The sequence below is a fragment of the Bacillus rossius genome, chromosome 17, assembly GCF_032445375.1.
Source record: "Bacillus rossius redtenbacheri isolate Brsri chromosome 17, Brsri_v3, whole genome shotgun sequence".
Lineage (NCBI taxonomy): Eukaryota > Metazoa > Arthropoda > Insecta > Phasmatodea > Bacillidae > Bacillus > Bacillus rossius.
Window position 1 is genome coordinate 13,332,788 of NC_086344.1, and position 24,455 is coordinate 13,357,242.

The following is a 24,455-nucleotide window of genomic DNA, read 5'->3' on the forward strand; positions in this document are numbered from 1 at the left end:
CCCTGCGATCGTTATTAAACAATTATGTTTGTTTCTGATTAAACTACGCTGCTGCAACAAATTATTTTGTCGGGCCAACTGGAATTCCGGCGTAAAAATGTGTTTAGAACAACCAACAAAATATGCTGTTGATTTGACGAAACAATTTTCTCGGGTAAAAAAAGTTTTTTTTTCTGCCATAAAAAAAATATTTCGGTATAGTAGGAACTGCAAATATTCTCTGGTTCAATGACATGCGGGCTGGACTTAAAAAAACCTATTCACACGCATGCAAATGTCCGCTTGTGTTCATTGGTTGTTGACTTTGAGATATGTGATCAGCTGCTTATTTCGTTGAGCACACCAAAAGTATAATAGTGTGAATTTCTAGCCTATTGCAAGATGAAACAGCGCAATTTCTCCCGTCTCCACTGTATCTTTGAATATATATATACTGTATAGAAGTCGCGAGTGGATAGGATTTACTCTACGTTTTTCAGAAGCGTATGATGAGCAGCTTGGGAACTTCACCGCTGCAGTGCGCCGCCGTGACGCCCTGTATCGTCTTAGTTGTTATTTACACGTTAGAGCGCAGCACTGTCGCCCGCTGTCATTCCCCGCACCCCTCACCTATCATTCACTGCAGCTCTAGGACGTTCAACGGGAGGGGTAAGGGGTGTTTGAAGAGTTCGACACTTGTCCGCTAGGGGACCACCACAAGTCGATGCCCTAGAGATGGTGGCGATTGCGGGCGGTGAATTAACCAACTACCTCAAAACCGTATTAGAAATTTTAACCTGGGCTGGCGACTTCTATACAGTATATATATTCAAAGACTGTATTGTTGGTGGAAACTAACGTTTTTTTTTTTTCCCTTCGCACGCGGCACGCGTCTACTCAAGAGGAGATGAGCAGAACTGCAGCCTTGAGTGCGATGACGTCGCAGCTCACCTTGACCGGAGTAAACAAGCTTGTCTGATTACACAGCAGTGGAAATGTTCTGCGTTATCACGTGGTCACTTCTGTGGCGACCAGGGTCTCCACAGTTAGTACTTTCGTACTAGATCTAGTACTTTTATAACTTTATTAGTGGTTTAGTACACATCTAGTACATTTTTCTTTAATATAATAATATTATTGTAACTCCAATATGTTTTATTATTAAGCGTAATTATTTTTAAAAAAACTATGGAATGTATGTGTGTGTGGTGTGATATTTAAGTTTGAGCATTGCAATGTCATAATAACTTCCTAAATTGTTAAAAACCATAACAAATTATAATTTAGTACTTTTTTTCTAATCTAGTACTTTTTTCTCCCCTAAGTTGGTACGAAATATTTTTTTTCCTTGTGGAGACCCTGGTGGCGACGATCTGCCACATGCCACACGCCACACGCCACACGCCACACGCCAACATCGGGTTGACGTCAACGCAGTTGAATAACGTTCGCTCTGGACCGGGTCGTTACCACAACGCCGAAATACCACAACGCCGAACGTACAATAACGCCGAATGCCAATTTGACCGCAACGCCGACAGCTAGAAAACTGCTGTGTACCACAATGCCGAAATACAGTAACGCCGAAAAATGTTGCTGTGGGGAAGGGGGGGGGGGGGCAGCACAGGAGCAAAATGAAAAACAACTGAAATGAATTTGTGTGCCTAACCTTACCTAACCTAACCTTTCTGGCAGTCCTGCAATTACATTTTTCGGGGTTAATGTATTTCGGCGTTGTGGTACACAGCAGTTTTCTAGCCGTTATCTTTAAAAGATTTGTGCAATGGGAGTGCATGACTTGATGTAAGTTTTTGGACATACGCCATTGCTAAGAACTTTTTCTGCTTAATTTTGTGTGTTTTTTGTCTTTTTTGGATATTTTTATTTATTTATTTTATTTATTAGTTTTTCTTCAACAGAAAAAGTTCTTAGCAATGGCGTATGTCCAAAAACTTACATCAAGCCAGTTTTCTAGCTGTCGGCGTTGCGGTCAATTTGGCATTCGGCGTTATGATATTCGGCGTTATTGTACGTTCGGCGTTGCGGTATTTCGGCGTTGTGGTGCGTCCCCCTCTGAACCAAGTCCGTGTTCCCTTTCTTACGCAAAGGCGCGAACGCAAAACAAACCGGTGAAACCGTTCCGTTACCGCATGCGCCTGTTCCCGAACCGGAAACGGAATTCCCGTTTTTTTTTTTTTCAAACGAATCGGGGGGAAACGCTCTCTCTTCTGCACGCAGGTTATCCCGTCACACTTTTTATATTCACTGAGCCAGAGTATACAAGCGCCCGTGCATCTTGGGATGGATTAGTTAATTATTCTTTCACACTTCCTAATTGAAATCGGTGCTGGCTGGCAGCCCGGCGGTGAAACGACTTAAATTCCCACCCCCCAACCCCCCGAAGAAACAACCAGTACCTCCCAAACCAATGCGTACAGCAATGTCCTAGTGCCCAACCCCCCCGCATGGTAGACTCTTCTCTACTCTGTCCAATTCTTCTTCCAGATCCATCCTTCTGTTTCCCGTAACCAACCTGCACGCATATTGCATGAACTTTGCACTGTGTCTATGCAGGTTTGACATGGGCCCAACTTACCTAGCTTTTAGTCTATAATAGTCAGTGTGGGGTGTTAGTCATGGCTAAAAACGTTGTCATGGCTGGCCAATCTCCCTCCTAGTACACTATGCTTGCTACCTCTCCTGCATGGCTAACCCCTGCATGATTAGAGCGTATAGGTTTCGGCCTGAGACGCGCTTAAGGGGCCCGCCTCGTCAGGGGTGTATGTGTGTTAGTGAGGCGGGATGATAAGCGCGACGCTCGCTGGTGCTTCCAGCGCGGTATAGCCTCTAAGCGCAAGTCTCTGAACTGGCGCGCAGTCTTTTCGTCGTCACAGGATAACTGTGAAATTTGAGCGGTGACCATAACATTATATGGCGGAGAAATGAAGATAAAGGCGTTATGCAAGCCCCTTAAGTGCTTTCAAGAATCTGTACTAATTGTTTTATGCCTAAAAATTACTCTGAAAACACGCGTTTTAGGCATTTTAACGCTTCTAAAAATACAGTTTAAAAACTTAATCCGAAATTAAAAGTACTTTTCGGTCCTCAGCGAACTCTTAAATGCTATTCGTAAATAGGCCCCACTCGGATATCTTGAGTAGTTTTGAAATCGCGTTGTTTTTCCTGAAGCTCTGCACACCGTATGTGTGTCCAGGTAGGCGGGGCCCTTAAGAGTCTATCTCTAACCCGGACCCCTCCCACACACACTTAGTTGTTAGTTAGGTTAGGAAAACAAAATAAAATCTTGGGCTTAAGTTCTGCATTATAAGCGTGGGACAGACTATGGTCTAGTGCAGCGAGGCCTCTGTGGGTCTACAAGATTTTGCAAATAAATATTAATATAACATATAAAAACGAGAAACAATTAATAATTAATAGAATATTACTTACAGGTGGTAGAGTGGAAGGTTGATATCTCACTAAGATTAACAGAAACACTTTAATCTTTGAAACTATTTTATAATAATTTTTAACATAGCCATGTAGCCTGCATAACATAACCTAAGTAAAACTTCTAAAACGGTCTTTCAATTTTTTTTTGTTGTTGTTAAGGATCTAAGAACGTGAAACCCCGTAAGTAAAAATATGATAAAAGTTTGAAGTAGCTTGGCTTCTGGGTTGTAGCCGTGTCCTTGGCGAATGATTCACTTGCACAGTAGGTAACTGCTCCCTGATGATGGCGACTGCAATGTCGACCGAAACGTCGGTGAATTATTCGCCAAGGAGACGCGGGGATACAACCCAGAAGCCAAGCTACTTCAGACAATGGGCGGCGAAAGCGTGCGAATATTATTAATGATAAACGTTTACACTTATTGTCTATTGATGTTCTTTTTCTTAGCCTTACCTATTGATAGTTTATCTATTTTGTACGAGCGTACTGTGTACCTGCATTTCGGAGTCTTATTAATGCGAGCTTTTGTTAGGCCTAGTGCTTACCCGATTACCATTTTCCTGATTAAACCTGTAATTGGAAATTTTGTTAATTTATTTTTGTTTTTTTGCCAACAACTATTCAACTTTATTCTAAAACTATCGTGTAATCATGAGGTGGATATCGGTAAGCGGTGACAGTCAACTAATCCCGACTGCGTGATCCGTAGGGACTTTGAATATATATACTGTATAGAAGTCGCCAGCCCAGGTTAAAATTTCTAATACGGTTTGAGGTAGTTGGTTAATTCACCGCCGCAATCGCCACCATCTCCAGGGCATCGACTCGTGGTGGTCCCTAGCGGACAAGTGTCGAACTCTTCAAAATACCCCTTCCCCCTCCCGTTGAACGACCTTGAGCTGCAGTGAATGATAGGTGGGGGGTGCGGGGAATGACAGCGGGCGACAGAGCTGCGCTCTAACGTGTAAATAACAACTAAGACGATACAGGGCGTTACGGCAGCGCACTGCAGCGGTGAAGTTCCCAAGCTGCTCATCATACGCTCCTGGAAAATCCTATCCACTCGCGACTTCTATACAGTATATATATATTCAAAGGTAGGGCTTGTAACAAATCCCCCCTGGATTTGACGTGTGCCCATTCACACCAGTCCAAGTAGAACAAAAATGATAAGGATGCAGAAACACCGGAGGGCTAATAACGCTAAGACGGGTCCAAGAGAAACTTTTTCTCCTTTTCCTTCTTGTTGTAGTCTGATGTGTGCGCGTTTTTATCATACCTATCCTTTCCACTCTGGGAGAGTGTCACCATTAAATATATATAATATATAATATAATTATATATATTCAATGGTGTCACTGTGTGTTATCAGGGAAACATGGACGATGTTATGTATCAATAGACCAAGCATCAAATATAACTTAAAAAAAAAAACAACAACAATGAAGTTTAATATGATCTTGTAAATTATAGGGAGCACTTACAAACCCAATTTTTTTTCACATATGTATTTTACACTTTACTATTTAAAAAAATCGTTTAGTAATAAATAAAAAAAAGGCACTTGGTCTAGTTTTGCTTGATTGAATATTGTCTTGTACAGTTAAGCATAAGTAAACAAAGCGACATTTTCAGTAGATAGTATTAAAAAAACAACAATCATTTAGTTAAAATTCAATTGTTTAGTAATTTAAACATGTGTTTATGTAAAAAAAAAGTAAAATTTTTGTTTTTATTAGTTAGAACATTGTTAAAAATTACTTAAATATTGGCAGAACTTGTACTTGAATTATAATAGAAATCAAAATAACTTTAGTTTTTTTACTCTTGAATTTCAATTTCAAATTCTAAATCACCATTAAAACCTTCAATATCATCCTCTACTTCAGAGCTAGCAAAAAAGATTCCGGTACGTGGATTTGGCGTCAAGTGGAATAAACTTCATTAAAGATTAAAGATCTTAAAGTTTTTGAACAGACAAAGGCTTTGCGTTTGACCAAAGTGATAACACATAGCTAATTGAAAATATTGGGTTTTTTTGCTGTATGTTTACTTCAAAAGCGTCGAGTGTGATCTCGGCGAAGGGGAAGTGCGACGGCGGCGGCGGAGTCCCGCGGCTGAGACCCACGAGGGGCGCTGCGGCGATAGTTGCGCCAGATGTGTGGCCCAGCGAGGTGTGCGGATTGTGAGAAACGAGTGACTGGGGAAGCAGCAATATTTTAAGTGCAATTGTTTATTTGCCATTTTAGAAGATTAATTGTAAGTTACATAAGTAGTGGCCATCAATAAAACTGTGTGTGTAATAAAATCTTTAACTGGACTATCCTTTACGAACCCGGTAAATCGCAAACAATATTTAGGAAATGGCGTTTAGTCTACTGATGCATAACAACGTCCATATAGCGCGACTTGTTTGGTTTTCCTGTTGAGAGCGTGGTTAGATAACAACCGAGTCCTTATCTGCAGCTGGCCTCTGTCGTCTGAGCACTTTCACAAAAACACTGGCCATCACCATTCGCACCATATGTCAGTGTTGACCTTACAGAGTGTTCTATAGGGTACTATAGGCGCAGAACGTACATAATGTCATCTCCGCTGAGTGGTCTCACGCGAAACTTACCAGTATAGAATGTCCATAAAAGAATGTCTAAGATTAAAATTTTAATATTATCAACTGTAAGCGTTGTAAGAGGGTTAGTTCAAGGTCACAATTAAAGAGTAACTTAAAAATTTGGTTGTCTGTAAAGTCGGTTTACGGACGATAGTTTAACGTGATAACGTCATAACAAAACATTGATGAAATGATTGCATACTTTTATGAATAAAATTGAATCATTTTTATTTTAATAATACCTAAAAGAATAAATACTTGAAATTATACTAGTATTCAGATTTTTAGAATGCAAGAATAATTAACCTTTATTGCCGAAATTGTTGTTGTAATAAGCAATGAAAACCACATTAACTTTTCACTTCACTTTATAAACAGTCGACGAAACAGTTCACGTGTAGATGACTTGTAATTAATTTTAAAAACTGACGTTTAGCTATAAAGTTTAAATATAATTATGAACAAGTTTTCATATAAATAAAGTGTAATCAAATATCTATCATCAATTATATGAATCACCATAATGTTTTAGTCAATTGTAACATAACCTATTATTACTGCACTCGCCGAAAGCGTAACGGAACAATGAACTTAACGGGACACAGCGTAACGGAACAATTTGCGCAACGGGACACTTTTTCGTGCGTGCAGCCAGCGTTCATCGATTTATTAGACGTCACGTCAAAAAAAATCATTTAATAACACGTTGAGGGCGGACGTGTTTCTGGTTTCAAACTGCAATTATGGTGAAGGTGAAAGAGGTCTGAAACGCGTGTTTTCAGAATGATAATGTTTTTAGAAATGAAACATCTGGTCAAGATGTCTGAGAGCACTCAGTTGACTTGCGTTACACGTTTACTTGATTTTCTCCGCCACCTCATGTTACGGTCACCGCTCAAGTCTCGTGGTTGCGGCTCGTGGCTGTCTGTGGCTGTCTGTGCCTGTCTGTGGCTGACTGTGCCTGTCTGTGTCCGTCTGTGCTTGTCTGTTTCCGTCTGTGCCTGTATGTGTCAGTCTGTTGCTGTCTGTGTCTGTATGTGCCTGTATGTGTCCGTCTGTGCTTGTCTGTGTCCGTCTGTGCCTGTATGTGTCAGTCTGTTGCTGTCTGTGTCTGTATGTGCCTGTATGTGTCCGTCTGTGCTTGTCTGTGTCCGTCTGTGCCTGTATGTGTCAGTCTGTTGCTGTCTGTGCCTGTCTGTGTCCGTCTGTGCTTGTCTGTGTCCGTATTTGCCTGTCTGTGTCCGTCTGTGCTTGTCTGTGCCCGTCTGTGCCTGTCTGTGCTTGTCTGTGCTTGTCTGTGCCCGTCTGTGCCTGTCAGTGCCTGTCTGTGCCTGTATGTGCCCGTCTGTGCCTGTCTGTGCCTGTCTGTGTCCGTCTGTGCTTGTCTGTGTCCGTCTGTGCTTGTCTGTTTCCGTCTGTGCCTGTATGTGTCAGTCTGTTGCTGTCTGTGTCTGTATGTGCCTGTATGTGTCCGTCTGTGCCTGTCTGTGTCCGTCTGTGCCTGTATGTGTCAGTCTGTGGCTGTCTGTGCCTGTCTGTGTCCGTCTGTGCCTGTATGTGTCCGTCTGTGCTTGTCTGTGTCCGTCTGTGCTTGTATGTGTCCGTCTGTGCTTGTCTGTGTCCGTCTGTGCCTGTCTGTGTCCGTCTGTGCCTGTATGTGCCCGTCTGTGCCTGTATGTGTCAGTCTGTTGCTGACTGTGCCTGTATGTGCCTGTATGTGTCCGTCTGTGCTTGTATGTGTCCGTCTGTGCTTGTCTGTGCCCGTCTGTGCCTGTCTGTGTCCGTCTGTTGCTGACTGTGCCTGTATGTGCCTGTATGTGTCCGTCTGTGCTTGTCTGTGTCCGTCTGTGCCTGTATGTGTCCGTCTGTGCTTGTCTGTGTCAGTCTGTTGCTGACTGTGCCTGTCTGTGCCTGTCTGTGTCCGTCTGTGCTTGTCTGTGTCCGTCTGTGCCTGTATGTGTCCGTCTGTGCTTGTCTGTGTCCGTCTGTGCTTGTATGTGTCCGTCTGTGCTTGTCTGTGTCCGTCTGTGCCTGTCTGTGTCCGTCTGTGCCTGTATGTGCCCGTCTGTGCCTGTATGTGTCAGTCTGTTGCTGACTGTGCCTGTATGTGCCTGTATGTGTCCGTCTGTGCTTGTATGTGTCCGTCTGTGCCTGTATGTGTCAGTCTGTTGCTGTCTGTGTCTGTATGTGCCTGTATGTGTCCGTCTGTGCTTGTCTGTGTCCGTCTGTGCCTGTATGTGTCAGTCTGTTGCTGTCTGTGTCAGTCTGTTGCTGTCTGTGTCTGTATGTGTCCGTCTGTGCTTGTCTGTGTCCGTCTGTGCCTGTCTGTGTCCGTCTGTGCTTGTCTGTGTCCGTCTGTGCCTGTATGTGTCCGTCTGTGCTTGTATGTGTCCGTCTGTGCCTGTATGTGTCAGTCTGTTGCTGTCTGTGTCTGTATGTGCCTGTATGTGTCCGTCTGTGCTTGTCTGTGTCCGTCTGTGCCTGTCTGTGTCCGTCTGTGCTTGTCTGTTGCTGTCTGTGCCTGTCTGTGTCCGTCTGTGCTTGTCTGTGCCCGTCTGTGCCTGTCTGTGCTTGTCTGTGCTTGTCTGTGCCCGTCTGTGCCTGTCAGTGCCTGTCTGTGCCTGTATGTGCCTGTCTGTGTCCGTCTGTGCTTGTCTGTGTCCGTCTGTGCTTGTCTGTTTCCGTCTGTGCCTGTATGTGTCAGTCTGTTGCTGTCTGTGTCTGTATGTGCCTGTATGTGTCCGTCTGTGCCTGTCTGTGTCCGTCTGTGCCTGTATGTGTCAGTCTGTGGCTGTCTGTGCCTGTCTGTGTCCGTCTGTGCCTGTATGTGTCCGTCTGTGCTTGTCTGTGTCCGTCTGTGCTTGTATGTGTCCGTCTGTGCTTGTCTGTGTCCGTCTGTGCCTGTCTGTGTCCGTCTGTGCCTGTATGTGCCCGTCTGTGCCTGTATGTGTCAGTCTGTTGCTGACTGTGCCTGTATGTGCCTGTATGTGTCCGTCTGTGCTTGTATGTGTCCGTCTGTGCTTGTCTGTGCCCGTCTGTGCCTGTCTGTGTCCGTCTGTTGCTGACTGTGCCTGTATGTGCCTGTATGTGTCCGTCTGTGCTTGTCTGTGTCCGTCTGTGCCTGTATGTGTCCGTCTGTGCTTGTCTGTGTCCGTCTGTGCTTGTATGTGTCCGTCTGTGCTTGTCTGTGTCAGTCTGTTGCTGACTGTGCCTGTCTGTGCCTGTCTGTGTCCGTCTGTGCTTGTCTGTGTCCGTCTGTGCCTGTATGTGTCCGTCTGTGCCTGTATGTGTCAGTCTGTTGCTGTCTGTGTCAGTCTGTTGCTGTCTGTGTCTGTATGTGCCTGTCTGTGTCCGTCTGTGCCTGTATGTGCCCGTCTGTGCCTGTATGTGTCAGTCTGTTGCTGACTGTGCCTGTCTGTGCCTGTCTGTGTCCGTCTGTGCTTGTCTGTGTCCGTCTGTGCCTGTATGTGTCCGTCTGTGCTTGTCTGTGTCCGTCTGTGCTTGTATATGTCCGTCTGTGCTTGTCTGTGTCCGTCTGTGCCTGTCTGTGTCCGTCTGTGCCTGTATGTGCCCGTCTGTGCCTGTATGTGTCAGTCTGTTGCTGACTGTGCCTGTATGTGCCTGTATGTGTCCGTCTGTGCTTGTATGTGTCCGTCTGTGCCTGTCTGTGCCTGTCTGTGCCTGTCTGTGTCCGTATGTGCTTGTCTGTGTCCGTCTGTGCTTGTCTGTGTCCGGCTGTGCTTGTCTGTGCCCGTCTGTGCCTGTCTGTGTCCGTCTGTGCCTGTCTGTGGCTGACTGTGCCTGTCTGTGTCCGTCTGTGCCTGTCTGTGCTTGTCTGTGTCCGTCTGTGCCTGTCTGTGTCCGTCTGTGCCTGTATGTGCCCGTCTGTGCCTGTATGTGTCAGTCTGTTGCTGACTGTGCCCGTATGTGCCTGTATGTGTCCGTCTGTGCTTGTATGTGTCCGTCTGTGCCTGTCTGTGCCTGTATGTGTCCGTCTGTGCTTGTCTGTGTCCGTCTGTGCCTGTCTGTGTCCGTCTGTGCCTGTATGTGCCCGTCTGTGCCTGTATGTGTCAGTCTGTTGCTGACTGTGCCCGTCTGTGCCTGTCTGTGTCCGTCTGTGCTTGTATGTGTCCGTCTGTGCCTGTCTGTGTCCGTCTGTGCCTGTCTGTGTCCGTCTTTTGCTGACTGTGCCTGTATGTGCCCGTCTGTGCCTGTATGTGTCAGTCTGTGGCTGTCTGTGCCTGTCTGTGTCCGTCTGTGCCTGTCTGTGTCCGTCTGTGCTTGTCTGTGTCCGGCTGTGCTTGTCTGTGTCCGTCTGTGCCTGTCTGTGTCCGTCTGTTGCTGACTGTGCCTGTATGTGCCCGTCTGTGGCTGTCTGTGCCTGTCTGTGTCCGTCTGTGCTTGTCTGTGTCCGTCTGTGCTTGTATGTGTCCGTCTGTGCCTGTCTGTGTCCGTCTGTGCCTGTCTGTGTCCGTCTGTTGCTGACTGTGCCTGTATGTGCCCGTCTGTGCCTGTATGTGTCAGTCTGTGGCTGTCTGTGCCTGTCTGTGTCCGTCTGTGCTTGTCTGTGTCCGTCTGTGCCTGTATGTGCCCGTCTGTGCCTGTATGTGTCAGTCTGTTGCTGACTGTGCCCGTCTGTGCCTGTCTGTGTCCGTCTGTGCTTGTATGTGTCCGTCTGTGCCTGTCTGTGCCAGTCTGTGCCTGTCTGTGTCCGTCTGTGCCTGTCTGTGGCTGACTGTGCCTGTCTGTGTCCGTCTGTGCTTGTCTGTGTCCGGCTGTGCTTGTCTGTGCCCGTCTGTGCCTGTCTGTGTCCGTCTGTGCCTGTATGTGTCAGTCTGTTGCTGTCTGTGCCTGTCTGTGTCAGTCTGTGCTTGTCTGTGTCCGTCTGTGCCTGTCTGTGCCTGTCTGTGTCCGTCTGTGCATGTCTGCGGCCGCACCAGACCACCCGGCCTCGCCGACACAGACACGCCCTTGGAGGCGCTCGGCGGCGAGTGAAAGTGAGAGGCGCAGGTCGCCGAGTCATCGGGCGGCGCTGGTAACCTGGCAACCCGCCGCAGCAGGATAAGGGGAGCGGCAGGGAAATACCGCGCGCGTCAGTTGGCAAGAGTGGGCGGCCGGCGTCAACCGCAGTTCGGGAAACCCTTTAGGCCGGGTCCACCGTCAGCCTGTGCCAAGTCGCTTCACGACTGAAATCCTACTGTTGATGTCAGCCAATGATATTTCGCGATGTATCCGACATCTGTTGGCAGTTTTAGTAAGCAACTATATCAACTACCAAGACATCTGACCAGCAATTTTTGAGCACAGTTTATCAATATATAAATAAATAAGGGTTATATAAATTTTTGAGTTAAAAATTCTAATTAGTAGAGACCGGAAAAATTCGCGAATTCATTTCGCGATAGGCTAAAATACAAATAGTTATACCTCAATGGTGCCTCTGCTATTGGCTCACAACTCACCTGTATGACGCTGGGCCAATGTGAAACACCCAACCAAAGCTGTATCGAATCACAGGCTGCTACGTTGGGACGTCTCACAAGACAGCAGCCAATGAGTGGGCGATATTTTACCGAGTGTAGGTAGAACTATGGAGTTCATCTTGGAGGTCATTTAACCCGCGAATTTTTCCTGCCCCTACAAATTAGTTAAATTTTAAAGGAGGAATTACACCTGGGCATTGGTAACATCTCGACAATTTCTTGACACGGTGTGATTGATAAATACAAACAGTTCTCTAGTCCCGCCAGAATGGCTTCCTGCTCTGCTCTCATTGGCTGTTGCGCCGTGCGTCCGTAATAGAAGTGAAATATATTAATTTCCCTTCCTTCCACATGACCGTCCTGTGCACTGTTGTGAATCAGTAGGTTGGGAAACATGGCGGCCATATCCTGTGAGCACGACCTACTGGTACTGTCACTTTTGAAAAAAAAAAATTGTGTATTCAGTCTTAGCTCTGCATCTAACAAAATACAGGTCGCCTCTGATTGGCCAAACAGCCCAGCCAATCAGAAGAGAAGAGGCCGCTGATTCGCCAGCACCTCCGGCCAATCACAGAAACCCAGCTCCGATTGGCCGAACCAACAGGCCAACCAGATGAAAGGAAGGTTGTGATAGGTTCACAGCTGCAGCAAATCGGGAAACACTCCCCACTCATCAGGCCAGAGGATTAAAGGCAGAGAACTTGTAATAACCTCAGTGTAGGTACATTGGAGTGCGTGTCCGCGTGGCTTCGGCTACAAAATTCACCTAAATAATTTTCTTTCTTCATAATTTAAGTGGGCTGGCTGGCAGTCCTGCGGGAAACGACTAAAGTCGCCCCCGAAACAACCAGTGCCACCCGAACCAATGCGCACAGCAATGTCCAAGCCCCCAACCCCCCCTGCATGGTAGACTCTTTTATACTCTGTCCAACTCTTCTTCCAGATCCATCCTTCTGTTTTCCCGTAAGCCTCCTGCTCGATATTAATGCATGAAATTTTGCATCCCGCATGTCAGAGCCCAGGGTTTTCCCTGCGTCTATGCATGTTTTACATGGGCTCAACTTATCTAGTTTTAGTCTAGTATAGTCAGTGAGGGCTTTGAATATATATACTGTATAGAAGTCGCGAGTGGATAGGATTTACTCTACGTTTTTCAGAAGCGTATGATGAGCAGCTTGGGAACTTCACCGCTGCAGTGCGCTGCCCGTAACGCCCTGTATCGTCTTAGTTGTTATTTACACGTTAGAGCGCAGCGCTGTCGCCCGCTGTCATTCCCCGCACCACCCATCAATCATTCTCTGCAGCTCAAGGTCGTTCAACAGGAGGGGGAAGGGGTGTTTGAAGAGTTCGACACTTGTCCGCTTGGGACCACCACAAGTCGATGCCCTGGAGATGGTGGCGATTGCGGCGGTGAATTAACCAACTACCTCAAAACCGTGTTAGAAATTTTAACCTGGGCTGGCGACTTCTATACAGTATATATATTCAAAGCTGCAAGACAGAACATTTTACACAAGCCTGTTAGATGTCAAATCGGCCAGCAGTCCTGTTCACGCCGGGGACCCACAGGGCAGAATTCTGGGCCCCACTCTATTTAATATCTACGTACACGACCTACCAACACCAACACGATCACACACAGCCTGCTACGCCGACGGCACTATGGTCTTTGCAAGCTCCACCTGGCCCTTTACCATGGAGTCCGTACAGGGCCGGATTCACTGCCTGTGGGCCCCTAGGCTGAGCCTGTGGTGAGGGCCCTCTCTAAGGGGGGGTATCCCCTTCCAGTGACACAGTGGGTGCCTCTAGCCCGGGTCTGGGTGGCTAGTTTATTTTAATTGACCTACAAATCTCATATTTTTGATCAATTTTCTATTTTGAAAAAAAAAATAGTTCATTATTAATCCAGACAATTTAACCAAACAGTATTTAGAGGTTAAGGAATTAAGTGACACCAAAACCAATTAAAATAATCGAAAATTATTTATGCAAGTCATCACAGCTTTTTTTAACATTAATTAAAAAAAACTATATTAAAATAATACTGTTATTTATAAAACCTTTTGCAGTGATAGCTTTACTTTGTAGTTACGAAAAGTTTAATTAAAGGCTAAAGTTACATTTTAAGATAAAACAAATAATAAATGACGCACACGATCACTGAAACACCGAAACAAACACTACAGAATGGGTCATAAATTCACACAAATTTAATTTATGCATGCCGAAAAAAAAGACGCCAGTCGCAAGGTCAACATGAAAACAGTGTCTACTGATTTGGAGTTTGTGCTATTGATCTTTGTATACGTCACAGGGCTCACTGTAATCAGCTTACAGAGCCTCCTCTTAAGGGGCCCGCCTCGTCAGGGGTGTACGTGTGTTAGTGAGGCGGGATGATAAGCGCGACGCTCGCTGGTGCTTCTAGCGCTGTATAGCCTCTAAGCGCAAGGCTCTGAACTGGCGCGCAGTCTTCTCGTCGTCACAGGATAACTGTGAAATTTGAGCGGTGACCGTAACATTACATGGCGGAGAAATGAAGATAAAGGTGTTATGCAAGCCCCTTAAGTGCTTTCAAGAATCTGTACTGATTGTTTTATGCCTAAAAATTACTCTGAAAACACGCGTTTTAGGCATTTTAACGCTTCTAAACATACAGTTTAAAAACTTAATCCGTAATTAAAAGTACTTTTCGGTCCTCAGCGAACTCTTAAATGCTATTCGTAAATAGGCCCCACTCGGATATCTTGAGTAGTTTTGAAATCGCGTTGTTTTTTCTGAAGCTCTGCACACCGTATGTGTGCCCAGGTAGGCGGGCCCCTTAACTCGCTTTGCTCCCCCCACCCCGCACCCCGCAAATTAAGTTTAGAATACTACACCAGTCGCCAACGCCAAGTGTTTCAGATTTCTAAATGCTGACACAACTCATATATCAGCTTACCACAGAAGAGTTTAGTTCGGCGCAATTAATCCACACAAAACAACTGGACACCTTGTCGACGCGTATTTTAAGAATATAAGAAGATCCACATCGCATTATAATAGTGTGGTGCGGGCCCCCATTTGTGGTGCGGGCCCACAGGCTACAGCCTAGATAGCCTGCGCGTAAATACGGCCCTGAGTCCGAAAGGTTCAAGAGGCCCTCAAAAAAACTAGAAAAATGGCTCACCGACAGGAATACAGCAGTCAACATTTCAAAAACTGAAGCAATAATATTCTCTCGCCGACTTGTCCCGGACAATCTACAACGATTGCAGCTGTTCGACGAGAAAATTGCATACACAAAAAAAAAAGTGTTTAAATACTTAGGAACACACCATTGATTCAAAGCTCACGTGGAGAACAAACACAAACAAAACAACTGATTGTCTGTAAAGTCGGTTTACGTACGATAGTTTAACGTGACAACGTCATAACAAAACATTGATGAAATAATTGCATACTTTTATGAATAAAATTGAATCATCACTATTTTGTATGGATACAAAGAAGGAGTGAAATGAAATCTACAAATTAATTGATAAATTTATTTTTATTTGCACTCATTAAGTCAAATATGTTTATTACTTAACGAATATATTATTTTAAATATAACTTTTATACATGTTTGCTATTTAACTTCTTCCAATCTGTGTTATTCTGTTTAGGATAGGACGAGGATAGGAAAAGTAGGAAACGAATGGGAGTGTTTCAAGTTTAATGTGCCTCGAAAAAGTCAAATCGATGGTTGTTCCAATCGAGTGGAAGAGAGATAGATGCAGCGCAAGCGTACAATGAGCGTAACGGGACACAGCGTAACGGGACAATGTGCGTAACGGGACACTTTTTCATGCGTGCAGCCGGCGTTCATCGATTTATTAGACGTTGTCACGTCAAAAAATAGCAGCAGCCTGTTCCCCGATGGCACAGCTCTGCCCACAATTGAACATGAACAGCTCACTCTCACACAAGAATGGCACACTGCTGTATACGACGTGCATCAAACCCATCCTTACGTAACGCAGCCCCAGCCTGGGGATATGCAGCGAAAATACACACAGCTAAACTACAAGTAGCACAGAACAAGGCGATCAGGCGCATCGCGCAAGTGCCTATGCATGTTCCCACCGGGCCACTACACAAAGAACTACACACACTAACAATCAGCGACACCATGCACAAACAAGCAACAAAATTCTACAAGAGCATCCAGGGCCATGAAAATCCACTCATCCACGCCCTAGGACAATAACGACGAAACAATTCGGAAAAAAAATACAAGAGACCAAAAATACATGCTTGTGCCAAAAACCACCATAGAAGCACGACGAAGACACAACAACGCACGCGCCTCCAGACGATACACAACTGAGCAGCGCCAACGAAAAACTACTCCAATCACCTCACGAATAAACAAAAAGCTAATTTTGTACTGACCATGTTCGTGTAATTTTACACCAAGGGTGTGCTCAAACTCCACAACAGATAGCTTGCTTTCGTGAGTGCTAGACTTCCTGGTTAATTAAGTGAATATTGTTAACAAAGGATAAAAAAAGGGGGGAAAGAAATAATAATTATTATTAATTGCCAACCGGTTAGGCTTCAACTTGAGAGCGGATGGCCACTCCACACACTTGCACCTCCGTGGACGCCAGTAGTCTGTGACACGGACGCTGGTCCTGCTGACGTCACCGTCTCCAAAGGCCAACAGCCGACAGGAATGCGGGCGTGGGGGCGGTTGTCTCGACCGGGGAGCGGCGAGCAGGATATCGTGCACAGCCTGCGACGGGGAATTACCCCTCAAACACCGACAACCTGGCCGGTTGGAAAACACCGCTACTCGCCTTAGTCCAGCTACACGTGGTTACGACACCTGCGAAATAACGGGGATTTAGCCCAAATGTCATCAATTAGACACCCGGATAATTTCGCGAGTTCATCTAGCGTCAAGCTAACCTTCAAAGCCTTATGTTTCTTCCAACCAACGTTTGCTTCTACATTGGCTGATTTCTTAGCGTAAAAAATATAAAAATTTTTTTATCTTGTTAATCTGCTCTCTCTGATTCGCTTACTTCTCTCATAACTGGACGTCGTTGGCTCACGGTCGCAGAGGGGCGTGTCCAAATAACTGCTGTCCAATCATGAACAGCGCATGAATATGAATGTTTGCATTCTAGCTTGCGACCAAATGAATCCGCGAAATTTCCGTACCTCTAGTCATAATTCTACCGCCAAATAACGAACGAAAATAAGAAGCCACGATTTTATTGCACCGAAATAGGGCAGTTCCTGTGTGTTCAGAATTTTTATATTAATGTGCAGAATATATTAATTTAAAAAATCCAGGGTACATATTTTATTTTTTAATATTTTGAAATACGTATCACAGATTTCATTTTGATTATTTAGAGAAACGTATAATGAATAGAGACCGGAAAAATTCGCGGATTCCTTTCGAGACAGGCTGGAATCCAAACTCGTTTAGCTTAATGCTGCGTCAGTGATTGGACCGCAATTTACCTGAAGGACTCTGAGCCAATGGAAAACACTCAACAAAATAAGTATCGAATAATAAGAATCGCAATAAACAGGTGTCCCTAGTCGGTAGCCAATGACCAGGTGATAGTCGCCCGAGTACATAGAGAATCGTGGAGTCTATCCTAGTGGTCTTGAAACCGCGAATTTTTCCTGTCCCTAATAATGAATGACAATATAAATGAGCATACATATTTTCAATTATTATTTTTTTTTAAATTGATATTGGTCCAAGTCACAAAGTGAATATTAATAATAGAGGATAGCAAGATAAAATATATTAAAATAAAACAGTTTTTTTTTTAACTTTTTAAGTTTTTTTTAGTTGTTCCAGTTCATGCACGATAACTAGAGACAGGAAAAATTCGCGGTTTCGATGGCCTTCAGGATAGACTGCACATTCCCCTGTGCACTCGGGCGAGTAACGCAAGTTCATTGGCTGCTGACTTGTGAGTCGTCTCGGCTGGTTCGTCTGTGATTCGATCCTTCTTTGGTTGAGGGTTTATAATTGGTTGAGATTCGTCCAGATGAACAAGTAAGCCAATAGCAAAATTATCTAAGAGGGATATGTGTTTGAATTCTAGCCTATCACCGAATGAATCCGCGAATTTTTCAGGTCTCTAACGATAACACATAATTAAATAATTTGTTTCCGAAATCTCTGACACGGACACACGTTGTGAAACAAGGTTCTGCGGGATCGCGATGTCGCTGTGAGCGACACGAAGTCGCGGCGACTCTGGCGTCGCCGGTCGCGGCCGGTGGTCGCTGCTCCAGCCTCCGGCGCGCGGGAAGCCTTCTTTTCACAGACGAGACCGCCACACCCGAAGTTGCCCCAAGTTCATGCTCGCTTTTTATTTTCCCCTTTCTATCTCATTGTATAAACCGGTGTGGCATTAAATTTTGCTGTCGATTAGGATACGTTAGCTACATTATAAACACTTTAAAACATTGTGGATGGTTGGTTGTATCAGGTAAGTATAGCTACATTAAAAATAATGCAAAACCATTTTATGGTTGCTTAGCAAATAACTTTTTAATATGTAGCTATCCAGGGCTAGGAAAAACCGTTTACATGATCTCACAGTATCTTTAATGTAGCTATCCTAACCAAATCAACCGTCCACCATGTTTTCAAGTATTTATAATGTAGCTAACCTAACCTTTTACAATGAACAAAAAAACCGAAGATGCACGATCGGTAGAGACCGGAAAAATTCGCTAATTCATTTCGCGATAGGCCAAAATACAAATAGTTACACCTCATTGCTGCCTCTGCTATTGGCTCACAACTCACCTGGATGACTCTGGGCAATGAGAAACACCCGACCAAAGCTTTATCAAATCACAAGCTGCTACGTTGGGACGTCTCACAAGACAGCAGCCAATGAGTGGGTGACATTTGACGGAGTGTACGTAGAACTATAGAGTTCATCCTGCAGGTCATTGAACCTGCGAATTTTTCCGGTCTCTTAACGATCGGGCATTTGGCTCTCTCGTCTGTGAGAAGAAGGCTTCCCCCGGCGGCGCCGTATCTGCGGCACGCGCGGCAACACTGTAAAGGGGGTGGGGCAGTGAGTCAGCGCCGCTCTAACGCCCTACATGGACACGCGGCGGCTGCAAGTGTGTCAGACACCTCTCCTCCCCTCCTCCACTGTCAGCCACGCTATCACCAGCCAGCCGGCAGCGTTGCCAGCTCTCTACTGATGTCGGCGGTGTTGCCAGACGTGTCCGAAATACTATGTCTGTACCCGGTACCTTTGTATATATATATATATATATATATATATATATATATATACTGTATAGAAGTCGCGAGTGGATAGGATTTACTATACGTTTTTTCAGGAGCGTATGATGAGCAGCTTGGGAACTTCACCGCTGCAGTGCGCTGCCGTAACGCCCTGTATCGTCTTAGTTGTTATTTACACGTTAGAGCGCAGCGCTGTCGCCCGCTGTCATTCCCCGCACCACCCATCAATCATTCTCTGCAGCTCAAGGTCGTTCAACAGGAGGGGGAAGGGGTGTTTGAAGAGTTCGACACTTGTCCGCCAGGGACCACCACAAGTCGATGCCCTAGAGATGGTGGCGATTGCGGCGGTGAATTAACCAACTACCTCAAAACCGTATTAGAAATTTTAACCTGGGCTGGCGACTTCTATACAGTATATATATTCAAAGCCGGTACAGAGCACGCTAGTGGACCCGCTATCTCCAGCCAGCCGGCAGCGTTGCCAGCTCTCTCATGTCTGCGGTGTTGCCAGACGTGCCCGAAATACTATGTCTGTACCCGGTACAGAGGACGCTAGTGTACCCGCTATCTCCAGCAAACGGCAGCGTTGCCAGCTCTCTCCTCATGTCGGTGGTGTTGCCAGAATGAAATGAAGTGAAACAAAAATGAAACTGAATAAACAAAATAACAATTGTAATGAAATAAAACGATATAAACTAAACGAATTTAAATTTTATAATTTAAAAGTAATATTCAAAAAGGGAATAATTGAAATAATGTCTATGTCTGTAACCCGGTACCCGATATGCAGGGGCAGGCAATATTCGAGATTAATTTGAACGCCTATTAGATTGCAACAAGGTATACCTGCACCAGAGGTTTCTACCTTGTGATTGGCGGCCGTCTGCGAGAGAAGTCGTTTTTTTTTTTTTTTTGACCGAGCCACTCAGGATGCGTTTGCTTCCGCACTGAATTACTGTGATTGGTGTTGTAACAATCGACATGCGCCTGAAAGAAATTCACCCAATCACGAAACACAGGCGATGCTACAGTGTTTTAACTTATAACTAATCTCGGAATCTTTTCGCGAAATCTGCGTGGCCCAACCGATATGATCAACTAGTGCACGTAAATGTACACGATTTTTTGAGAAAAAGAAAAAGAACAATATTCACTTGTAATGGATTGACTCGTAACGCACTGACATTAAACATCCCTGCCTTTTTGAAAACAGTCTCTGCTACGCCACTATATTCCTAAAGATCTATGGAGAACCACAGGATCAAATTGCAGCTAGCATCAAGTAAACAGTAGGGAGGAGACAACAGAAACAGGTATGTCTCCCACTGGAAACAGTCTCGGCTACAATATTACAGCACAACAGAAATTTATATTACAGGTAATATTTACAATAATTTTACACCAAACTTTCACTTGAAAAAAAAAACATTTTTCATGTGTGGCTTGAATATTAAGTATTCAACCACTGAAGAACGCATTTGAAAATATTGCATTAAAACTATAAAATGTTACGTTATCACGCGATTATGATACTAAACATAACAGTGCATATGATGTTCATATCAAAGAAGACACCACAATTTGGTTTTCACGCTTCATTTTTTTGTGTGTGTGAACCGGAATGACACCGAACTGAGAATCATTCGTTATTAAGAGCGAAATTTTAAACTATATACATAATTAAAAGGCTCTTATAATAACGAAAAAGTCTAGAAAAAAATGGTTCTGATTTTCAATATTGAATTTTATTAAAATACTGCGCATAAAGTTAAAATTCATTAAAAAGTTGATACTATAAATTTTCCCTTTGGCTTTGTGAACGTTGGTTCGCGCCATCCGCAACAGATGGCAGCACCGTGGTTACACATTTCCGATCCAGGCGACATCCGTTCCATTCCCGAAATTACCCCTGCCAAATGCCGTGCACCGAGAGCTAAGATACGTTTCAAATATGATCCATGAAACGGGGAATTTTGTATTTAATACGATTTCTTGGACAATACGCCATTGCCGTCTGTGAGTGCCTGACGACGGAAAAAGATGACAGCTCCCGAAACGTCGCAACTGTTTAGTCACAGGAAATCTGCTGTCCTCGTCTGATCTGTCGTCGTTGTGTTGTACATTGTCCGTTGTCTGTTCATCTTTCATCGTTGTGTTCGCATATTTGCTGCGTGGTCCAGGCATTTACTGTTGTTGTTGTTGTTGTTGTTGTTGTTGTTGAAACTGTCTCGTCATTTTTTGACGTGACAACGTCTAATAAATCGATGAACTCCGGCTGCACGCACGAAAATGTGTCCCGTTACGCACATTGTCCCGTTACGCTGTGTCCCGTTACGCTCATTGTACGCTTGCGCCGCATATATCTCTCTTCAACTCGATTGGAACAACCATCGATTTGACTTTTTTCGAGGCACATTAAACTTGAAACACTCCCATTCGTTTCCTACTTTTCCTATCATCGTCCCATCCTGAACAGAATAACACAGATTCGAAGAAGTTAAATAGCAGACATGTATAAAAGTAATAGTTAAAATAATCTCTTCGTTTAAGTAATAAACATACATGAATTAATGAGTGAAAATAAAAGTAAATTTATCAATTAAAATGTAGATTTCATTTCACTCCTTCTTTGTATCCACACAAAATAGTGATAATTCAATAAAAAATGATTCGATTTTATTCATAAAAGTATGCAATAATTTCATCAATGTTTTGTTATGACGTTGTCACGTTAAACTATCGTCCGTAAACCGACTTTACAGACAACCAATTTTTTTTTAGCCCAGTGTGTTCTGTGCTGTTTTAGTTTTTTATTTTTCGTGACGATATTCCTCCCACGGAATTTTTGTGATTTAAGTTTGTATATGTTCGTCTGTGCTGTCGCCGTTGTGTTTAGATCCAGCGTTGGCTTTGTCTGTTTGACACCAGCTGATAATGGCCTGGTTCTCTGAGAGTTTGATGTTTTCATTTTGACGTGAATACGTCTTCAAAATTGCTTCCATAGTGGGAGTCAATTCAAAAAAACGAATGATAACAATATCGGGGGGTACAGTTTGGTGTTGCAGCTACATAGGTATCATCTCCATCCAGAATTTAATCACACCACTGGATAGATAAAGGACCAAAGAATTCGTCACGCTAAGTGAGGACTGTGACGCATCGCGCGCGGTGGAGGGGGAAGCACCGCCATTTTGAGGTCATTTTGCTGCGTTTCGAGACTTCCATTTAGTACAACTTTTGACTCGGAGAAGCTACGACGTTCGTTTGAGTTTCAATCGTCAGCTCTCGTCAAAATCTATCGATTGCATATACAAGACATCAATGTAAAATAGTTACAGTGAATATATATAGTGTTAAAATATAAAAAAAATAGCATATTTTATATTTTGTATAGAAAATATTACCTGATACGTACGCGTATTCACGTACAATACACGGCCGTGTCCATGACACAGCCACACCCCATTTGTTTTTTTTTTTTTTTTTTTTTTTTTTTTTTAGCATTTATGAATTTATGAATGGAGCGTGTCGAAGGAATTGTATCAACCGGGTCGTTACCACAACGCCGAAATACAACAACGCCGAACGTACAATAACGCCGAATACCATAACGCCGAATGCCAAATTGACCGCAACGCCGACAGCTAGAAAACTGCTGTGTACCACAACGCCGAGATACAGTAACGCCGAAAAATGTACCACAACCTAACCTGACCTAGCCTAACCTAACCTAACCTAACCTAACCTAACCTAACCTTTGTGGCAGTCCTGCAATTACATTTTTCGGTGTTAATGTGTTTCGGCATTGTGGTAATTCGGCGTTGTGGTACACAGCAGTTTTCTAGCTGTCGGCGTTGTAGTCAATTTGGCTTTCGGCGTTATTGTACGTTCGGCGTTGTGCAGGGCCGGCGCGTCCACACAGGCGAACTAGGCGACCGCCCAGGGCGCCAAGTGGCTGGGGGCGGCGCAGCACGACACACAACAGCTCATACAATATGTTTAACGATTACTGAAACTAGATGAAAATGGATTTTTGTAACAGTTTGGAATGTTTATATTGATATAAGTAATTATTTAAAGTCCACGGTGACCTGTTTATGATTTGTGATAAGTAAAAAAAGTAAAAAAAAATAAAACACAAGCATTGCTTACATTTGATTGTTGACAAAATCTTAGGCTTACCTACGTGATGTATTTTGAGGCAAGGAAAAATTTTTTGGGGTGTCCGGGGGGGGGGGATATATGGTTTTTTCGCATAGGGCGCCAATTTACCTTGCACCGGCCCTGGCGTTGGTTGTGGTATTTGGGCGTTGTGGTGCGACCCCGTATCAACCTGAGAGCTGAGACGCTGCACGTGACAGAGAGACGGGCTACAGTCTCACGGGGTCACGTGTTCACGTAGTCACTCACGCTCCTAGGCGCTGCCGCTGTCGGGAGACGTCCCAGAAACGTGACCTCTGGCGCCAGAGAACTCCTTCAACTTTCAGAATGGCGATATCTTGGGAATGTTGATTCTTAGATAAAACACTATCAGGACCATTTTCGTAGATAATGTTATAATCTACAATTTTTGTCTGGGCTATATATATATATATATATATATATATAACTTACCATTTTTGAGAAAAATAAAAAAAAAACATTTTTGACCTTTGACCTTGAATAACTTTTTTTAGCACACATGGGATCTATGGGGACTTTTGGCACTTTATTTCTACCGGTGTACCCAAGGTCCCTACCAAAATTCAGTTCTGTCGGAATTTTTTGTTATTTGATCACTATTTTTATGTGTATTTTGACCGTACTAAGAGGTCGCTGCTATAGCCCGACCCACGCTCACTGAGCAGTGTAGTGCAACGGTGCCATGCTCGGCTTCTGAACATTACAAACACTATTCTGTGTACCATCTTTGACTGTAATAAGGGTTTAATAACTTTATTTTGAAGTGAAACGTCTTTGCTGAGGGGGGCTACAATTTTACGAGCGTTACGAAAATTCCGATCGCATGATGGGAACAGCTAGGCACGTGGTGGGGGAACCGGTAGAGGAGGAGAGTGCGACAGCGGCGACGCGAACGTCTGTAGTGTTAAAATAAATAAATAAAAATTGGTTGTCTGTAAAGTCGGTTTACGGACGATAGTTTAACGTGACAACGTCATAACAAAACATTGATGAAATGATTGCATACATATTATGAATAAAATTGAATCATTTTTATTGAATTATCACTATTTTGTATGGATACAAAGAAGGAGTGAAATGAAATCTACAAATTGATTGATAAATTTACGTTTATTTGCACTCATTAATTCAAATATGTTTATTACTTTAACGAAGAGATTATTTTAACTATACCTTTATACATGTTTGCTATTTAACTTCTTCCAATCTGTGATATTCTGTTAAGGATAGGACGATGATAGGAAAAGTAGGAAACGAATGGGAGTGTTTCAAGTTTTTGTGCCTCGAAAAAGTCACATCGATGGTTGTTCCAATCGAGTGGAAGAGAGATAGATGCGGCGCAAGCGTACAATGAGCGTAACGGGACACAGCGTAACGGGACAATGTGCGTAACGGGACACTTTTTCGAGCGTGCAGCCGGCGTTCATCGATTAATTAGACGTTGTCACGTCAAAAAAACAATATATATTTGGAATTTTATTC